The sequence below is a fragment of the Mustela nivalis genome (assembly GCF_964662115.1).
Source record: "Mustela nivalis genome assembly, chromosome: 18".
Taxonomy (NCBI): domain Eukaryota; kingdom Metazoa; phylum Chordata; class Mammalia; order Carnivora; family Mustelidae; genus Mustela; species Mustela nivalis.
The window spans coordinates 43,041,347-43,048,903 of NC_139037.1; positions in this window are offsets into that span (position 1 = coordinate 43,041,347).

The following is a 7,557-nucleotide window of genomic DNA, read 5'->3' on the forward strand; positions in this document are numbered from 1 at the left end:
TTTTTGTTTTGTTTTTGTTTTAAATGGAAGGTTTTTATAGGAAGAAGGGATGGGGAAATGGCAAGAAAGTTATTATCAAAAAAAACCTGGAACCAGGCAGGGTTACCTTCCCTTAGGTGGAAGAGCAGGGATCTTAATTAGGTGGATAACTGACTCATACGCGTCACCAAGTTTTTTACTGAACACAAAGGGCTCCTGGTTTGGGGTGCATCAAGCCAAAAAATGAGCCCAAGTCTTTTGGTTTGAGCAAATGGTTGTTACTACTTGCAGCTAGTAAGGAGATAGAGTCCACCAATTTCTGTCTCTAATGCAAATTGCTGGACCAATTCATACTGCCAGATGGCAGCCTTTTGGTGGGTTTATTCTTGGAGTTAGGAAGTGATCACAGAAACTTATAAAACCTTTATAATCATTCAGGCATGACTGAACAGAGGTTTGCTTAACTGCAATTTCCCAGGAACATTTATTATTTTCTTTCAGAAAATCAGACATCTGCTCAGTTGAGTAACTTTGGTGGGCTTCCAGGAACAGGAAAGTTCTCAAGAACTCCTGAAGCTGAAGAACAAACGTGCTAGAAGAAACAAGATAGTTCATTTGTTTTAATTTCTCACTGTGGTCCCTGATAACCTAATCCCTAACATAATCTTATTTTGGGGGGAATGGAGAGGCCCCAAATAACAGTTTATCTCATTGATGCTAATCAGAAAATCCCCGACTGACTTGTTAAGACTTACATTTCTTTACTTTTTAAAAAAATATTTATTTCTTAATTTAATTATCTGATAGAGTACAAACAGGGGGAGTAGCAGAGGGAGTAGGGGAGTAGGAGAGGGAGAAGCAGGCTCGCTGCTGAGTGGGGAGCCCAACGAGCCCAAGTGAGGCTTGATCCCAGGACCCTGGGATCACCACCTGAGCTGAAGGCAGAGGCTTAACTGCTGAGTCACCCAGGTGCCCCAAGACTTAAATTTCTAAGGGAGGTTGAAACTACAGTTAGGTTAAGTATTATTAAGCCCTGGTTTGGTGGCTTGGATAAGTGACACCATTTTAGGCCTGTGGTTTTCTTTCCAAGAGAGGCTTCCCCCAGATGCTGACTGATGTAGGAAAGATGATAGGATTCAAAATCAACAGCCAAGAAAGAATTTTTAGACATCTTTGGTACAAAAAAGTGATTTTATAATAGAGCTACCCTATCACCCAGCGATTGCACTACTGGGTATATACCCTAAAGATACAAACGTGGTGCTCCAAAGGGGCATGTGCACCCGAATGTTTATAGCAGCAATGTCCACAATAGCCAAACTATGGAAAGAACCTAGATGTCCATCAACAGATGGATGGATAAAGAAGATGTGGTATATATATGCAATGGAATACTATGCAGCCATCAAAAGAAAGGAAATCTTGCCATTTGAGACGACATGGATGGAACTAGAGGGTATTATGCTGAGCGAAATAAGTCAATTGGAGAAAAACAACTATCATATGATCTCCCTGATTTGAGGAAGTGGAGATGCAATGTGGGGGTTTTGGGGGATAGGAAAAGAAAAAATGAAAGAAGATGGGATGGGGAGGGAGACAAACCATAAAAGACTCAATCTCACAAAACAGACTGAGGGTTGCTGGGGGGAGGGCGGTCAGGAGAGGGTGGTGGGGATATGGACATTGGGGAGGGTGTGTGCTATGGTGAGTTCTGTGAAATGTGTGACGATTCACAGACCTGTACCCCGGGGATAAAAATACATTATATGTTTATAAATAAAATACATTATATGTTTATAAAAAATTAAAAATTAATTTTAAAAAAGGTGATTTCATTAAAGAATAGGTACAGGGCCCGTGGGGGAGAAAGAACTGCCCTGGGGTCATGAGGAGTGGCCCATTATACACTTTCAAGTTGGGAGGGTGTTAGGGAAGGCATAAGTCTCTAAGGAATTTCGGAAACAAGGTCTCCAGAACCTTGAGGGGGCTAGCTGTTGTTGGGAAAGAGTCGTTTATTATTGTCTACTAAAACCTGAGTCATGAGACCCTTCAGATGTATATCAGCAGGTCATATGCTCAGGGGTGATTGATAACATATATCTTAGGAGGTGGGCATAGAGATAAAGGAAGTTTCCAAAGGAATCTTTATATGTTAAAGTAGACTTACAGGGTCCTGGGGGTTTGGGCTAGGATTGCGTTTTTCCCTCAGCGAAGTGTCAATATTGAGGCAGCTGAGCTCCTAGAGGAAGGTCACTTTGCCTGTTTCAAGGACTTGTGAATGGCCTGTAAGTAGTGAGGAAATTTAATAATCTTTCTTTTGCGTTTGTTTCCCATATCACTGACCTGAGACAAGAATGCGAGTGTGGGCAATTTATTTGGCAGGTGGAAAATAGGCAAATGACAATGGAGGAATGGAGCCCAATACAGACTGTATCAATGAGGGGGTTATCGCTGTGAGCAATAGGGGCTCAGTCCTGTGGGGGACTCTGGAAGATAGTGTAGATACAAATTGTCCTGTTTAGGGTGCTGAAGCTGAGATATTTGTACATTGTCTCTTGTCCCTCATTATTGGGTGCTATAGCAAGGACCTTAGACCACTTCTAGCTCACCTCATGGGCAAGGTTTCAGGCAGAATCTGTAGGTTCTTGAGGCAGAGTTTCTGTTAAGCACCATTTACTTGTGTTCTGTACTTTGCCTCTGAATAAGCCAAGTTGAACAAGAACATGAACAAGAAGCCATGTTCCCACTTCAAGGAGTAAGCAAGAAAGTTAATGATTCTCTGAGTTTCGTCCTAGGCCCCAAACACCTGATAACATCCAAGGAGAGTCAGATCCCAAATATGTGCCATGAGGTTTGTCAAACAAACCTCAGCTGATGCTGGCATCAACACCCCCTGGGTGTTGGATCCTCTTGGCTGGTCCTGTGGGACCCTCCCCTGGGTCTTTAGACCCAGCCTGCCTGCATCATACTGACGGCATTCATTTCATACAACCCGAAGCTGTGCTCTGCACATCAGAGGCATTGGAACATCTCTAAGAATGGTTACCTTCCATTATGAAGATAGCTTTTTAAAAAACCCTAGTTCCGGGGCACCTGGGTGGCTCAGTGGGTTAAAGCCTCTGCCTTCAGCTCAGGTCATGATCCCAGGATCCTGAGATCGAGCCCCGCATCGGGCTCTCTGCTTGGCAGGGAGTCTGCTTCCCTTCCTCTCTCTCTGCCTGCCTCTCTGCCTACTTGTGATCTCTGTCTGTCAAATAAATAAATTAAATCTTAAAAAAAAAACCCTAATTCCATTTGGTCATCATACTAACATATAAGAGGTGACCTCCAAAATGGCTCCCAATGCTTCCTATCTCTTGGTATTAACACCCTTGTGTAGTCCCTTACACACTGGACCAGGGCTGGTCTGTGAGGCTAATAAAATACAGTAGAAGTGATGGTAAATCACTGATAAGATTAAGTTGTAAATGATACTCAGCTTCCGTTTTAGAGGTATGTGCTCTTGCTCTCCCTCTCTCTCTCTCAAATAATTTACTCTTGGAGAATTTTGTTGCCATGTCATGAGGCACAAATAATAATAAGGAATAAAACAAGCAATGAAAGTTGTAGGTACCTTGTTTTTAAAAACTAAATTGTTTGATATCAGGTCCCAGGCTCTTGAGCTCAGCCAAAGCCTCTCCATTCTTTCACCCAGGAAGCACCTCCTCATCCTTCAGCAGATGTTATCTATCTCCTGGAGGGATCAAGATCTCTTCTCCATGTAGTAGGAGGTGGAGGAAGGGGTGAGGACAGTTCCAGGACATTAGAACATCCCTAGGCTGAGAGTCTGAGGCCACAGGAGGTCTTCAATTCCCAGTCATTATTCTTGGCAGTCTTAAACAGAAAGAGAAAAATCTGCCTATGCAAACTGAATTTCAGTTTCCAAATGTCAAAAGAGCAGGGAGGACCTGTCAGGAGGCCGACTACTGAGCACAAGGGGGCCCAGGGCATGGGAGCAATGTGCTGCAGGGAAGGTGCCCCAGTCCTTCAGAGGATAACTCCCTCTGTACCTTTACAGAGACTTTACAAGACTAGAAGACCTGACTCAGGTCTTCTAGTCTTTTGGAGGAAGCCCTAAACAATGCCCTCTTCTCGGCAGAAGCGGAGAGGATTTATTCTAGGGGTACTCTGGTCTTGCTGAGTTGGAACCCTCCCAGGATGTGGATGAGACCCCTGCAGACAGGCCAGATGCCCACCTGGAGCAGAGCCTTCAGCCCCTTGGGGAATGGAAGGAGGAAGTCCAGGATACCTGGCAGGGAATGCAGTGGCTCTTGTAGAATCAGTGCTTCCACAATGAGCAGGGTTTAGACCAAGACTTTGGTGTGCTGAAGGCAGTGAAGGTGAGCATTTGCAGACCAAGGGGGATTCAAGCCCAGGCTCTTTCCCTTTGGGAAAAAATAAAAAATGCCTTAACTGTAAGTCTAGATTTTTTCCTTTGTGCTAAAATGAAAATAATGTAACACAAATTAAGTAAATCAGGCTTAAGCTGGAGGAAGTAATGGCTGCCAAGTGTGAGGCTGAAAAGGAAGGATGCACAGCTTTAAAAGACCTTTAAAAGCAGAAGCCAAAGATGAAGGTGTTACTAGAAAGAATGAGCTTGGGAACACAAGTTCAAGAAATTCTAGAAAGATAGGACTTGCACTTCTAGGCTGTAACACTCCCAATTATCAGAATTTTACTAAGTGATTCCTTTTATCTCCTTGTGCTAAAAGTATATCAGAACCTTTGCTTTCTGACTCCAAAAGCACCCCCCCCCAAGAAAGGAAATCCCAATCACAAATGGGCTATGTATTCTCTTAAGGAAAGGTTTGAAAGTGCTCAAATATTTCAACATATATTCTTTTCTTAAAAGATTTTATTTATTTATTTGACAGAGACACAGCGAGATTTCTTTTTTTTTAAAGATTTTATTTATTCAACATATATTCTAAATAAAGTATTCCTCTTGATTTGAATGTGCAGTATTTCAACAGAAGATGGTCCATTTATGGTGATACAAGTACCCATATCTTAAAGTCCCCAGTTCCACTGTTGTGGGTATAACGTATATTGGAAACTATTTGCTAAAATAAGAAAAGATTTATTTTACTTTTCTTTTTGTTTTCTCAGTGACTTTTTTTTTTTTTAAGATTTTATTTATTTATTTGACAGAGAGAGATCACAGTAGGAGAGAGGAAGGGAAGAGATCACAGAGAGAGGAAGGGAAGCAGGCCCCCTGCTGAGCAGAGAGCCCGATGTGGGACTCGATCCCAGGATCCTGAGATCATGACCTGAGCCGAAGGCAGCGGCTTAACCCACTGAGCCACCCAGGCGCCCTCTCAGTGACTTCTTTTTCTAGAAGTTAAAACATCCTTAGAAAAAGTATCTGTAACTATTTTGAACAGAATGGAAAATGCCTAAAACAAAGTATATATGGAATTACAGGCCTTATTTTAACAAACACTGGTAAACAGGTGCTAGCAACAAGGACACATCTTCATTATGTCTTTCTCTATTGAGAGTAGGGGGTGCATTGCTCATATCACCACAATTCAACATTTCTCTTCTTCCTGCCTTTGTAGACCTTGTTAAGCCCAGTTTTTCTTATTTATATCTAATTATCCTTATTTCATCTATCCATATTTGGGTGATACCACTATATTTTTCTAAAGTTGCATGTGCTGATTCCATTCGATTTCCTAGTATGAGTTCCCTGGAGAGTCTTCTGGGACTGACAACTGCAAGGACAACTTTTGCTGTACCTAATCCCTGCTCCCATCTGATATCCACGTTCTCCTTTTTTTTATTATTCAATTTGCTCAGTCAAGGAACATGCCTACATTAAGGTTACTTAGGAATTAGCAGAAGACCTGAAGTCAAAACTGCTTTAATATTTTCTTTTTTTTATTTTTAAAAGATTTTATTTGTTAAAAAAAAAAAGATTTTATTTGTTTATTTGATGGAGATCACAAGTAGGCAGAGAGGCAGGCAGAGAGAGAGGAAGGGAAGCAGGCTTCCTGCCAAGCAGAGAGCCCGATGTGGGGCTTGATCTCAGAATCCTGGGATCATGACCTGAGCTGAAGGCAGAGGCTTTAACCCACTGAGCCACCCAGGTGCCCCTCAGCAAATAGAATTCTATTCACCAAAAATATCCTCAATGAATGAAAGGAAAATAAAGCCAGATGCAGATGAAGAAAAACTAAGAAAATTCATTACCAGTCAACTACCCTAAAAATATGTGAAAGGAAAGGCTGAAGGAAAATGATGCAAGAAGAAAGCTTGGAACTTCAAGAATAAATGAAGAGCAACAGAAATAGTAAATGTGTGCATAAATATGATAGTCCTCTTAAATTCTTTAAATGACAATATGGCCTTGAAAACCAAAATTATACCACTGTTGGGGGTGGGGGAAGTGTTTAATGCATACAGATGTAAAACATATGGCAAGTATAAAGAGTGAAGAGTAAAAGATTTCTACATTTTACCTGAAATGGTAAACTAATAGGCATACACACACATATACACACTCAAGACAAAATTATCATCTGAATAGTCTTTTATCTAAAAGATACGAATGAATAAAGCAACAAAAATCATTCACATACAGGTTTTATATGATCCTATATTTTTGTTTCTCTTGAGTAATTACCTACTAGTGGGATTGCTGGGTCACAGGGTAAATTGTCTGTCACAACCTGTCACCATGGCCCCCATGCATGAACAGGATCTGGTGGCACCGTTGCTTCTGTTCTGAGCAGCTCTCTCCTCCCACCCCAGGGGAAAGGACAGATGGACGTATGGTGATTGGTCACAAAGGTGTGTTGTCTGGCCGGCACTAAAGATCCTGAACCCAGCTCTCCAGGGGTTCCTGCTCTGCTGGTTCAAGAACTCCTGTCCTGCCCAAACCTCCTAGGGTGCAGGAACCGGAGTGGAGGAGTAACCACTATACCTCCCAATAAGCTCCTCTCCCTTCATCCAGCAGGAAGAGGTAGGTCCAGAAGAGTCAGCGGGTATCTGGCAACCCCCTCCTCCAGCTAGGGGTCTTGGAGAAGGAGGCATTGTGTCGTGGCGTCGACGATGTGCTGGGGACTAAGGTTGAAGCCATCTCAGGCTGCAGTGCCTCATAACCATTTCTTTCTTTCCCCTGCCTGCTGCAAGGACTGTTCCTCTATCAGCTTCCCCTACAGCCCTCAGCATTGATCCACAGAGAGGAGATGCAAAAAGAAGCAAGCTCACTGGCCATCCTGGAATCTGCTGGAATGGCTACCTCTATGGGTAGTTTGTCCCAGAAGAAGGCAATTCACCTGCCGGCTACCTCATCATACTTATTGCCCTCAGCCTTTTGCTGACCCATTACATCCCATTATTTCAGACACTGACATAGATGGCCATGTCTGGTCATCCCCCAAATCCTCCCATCTCTGATTCCTTCTCCACACCAGGCATGGACTGTAAAATGAGGTCAACTCCTGATTCACCCTCTCCTACAAGTGCTACTGTGTGTCTTCCATCCTTCAAGTTTCAGCCCATCTGGGGTGCCCTCTGAATGGGAAGGAAAGA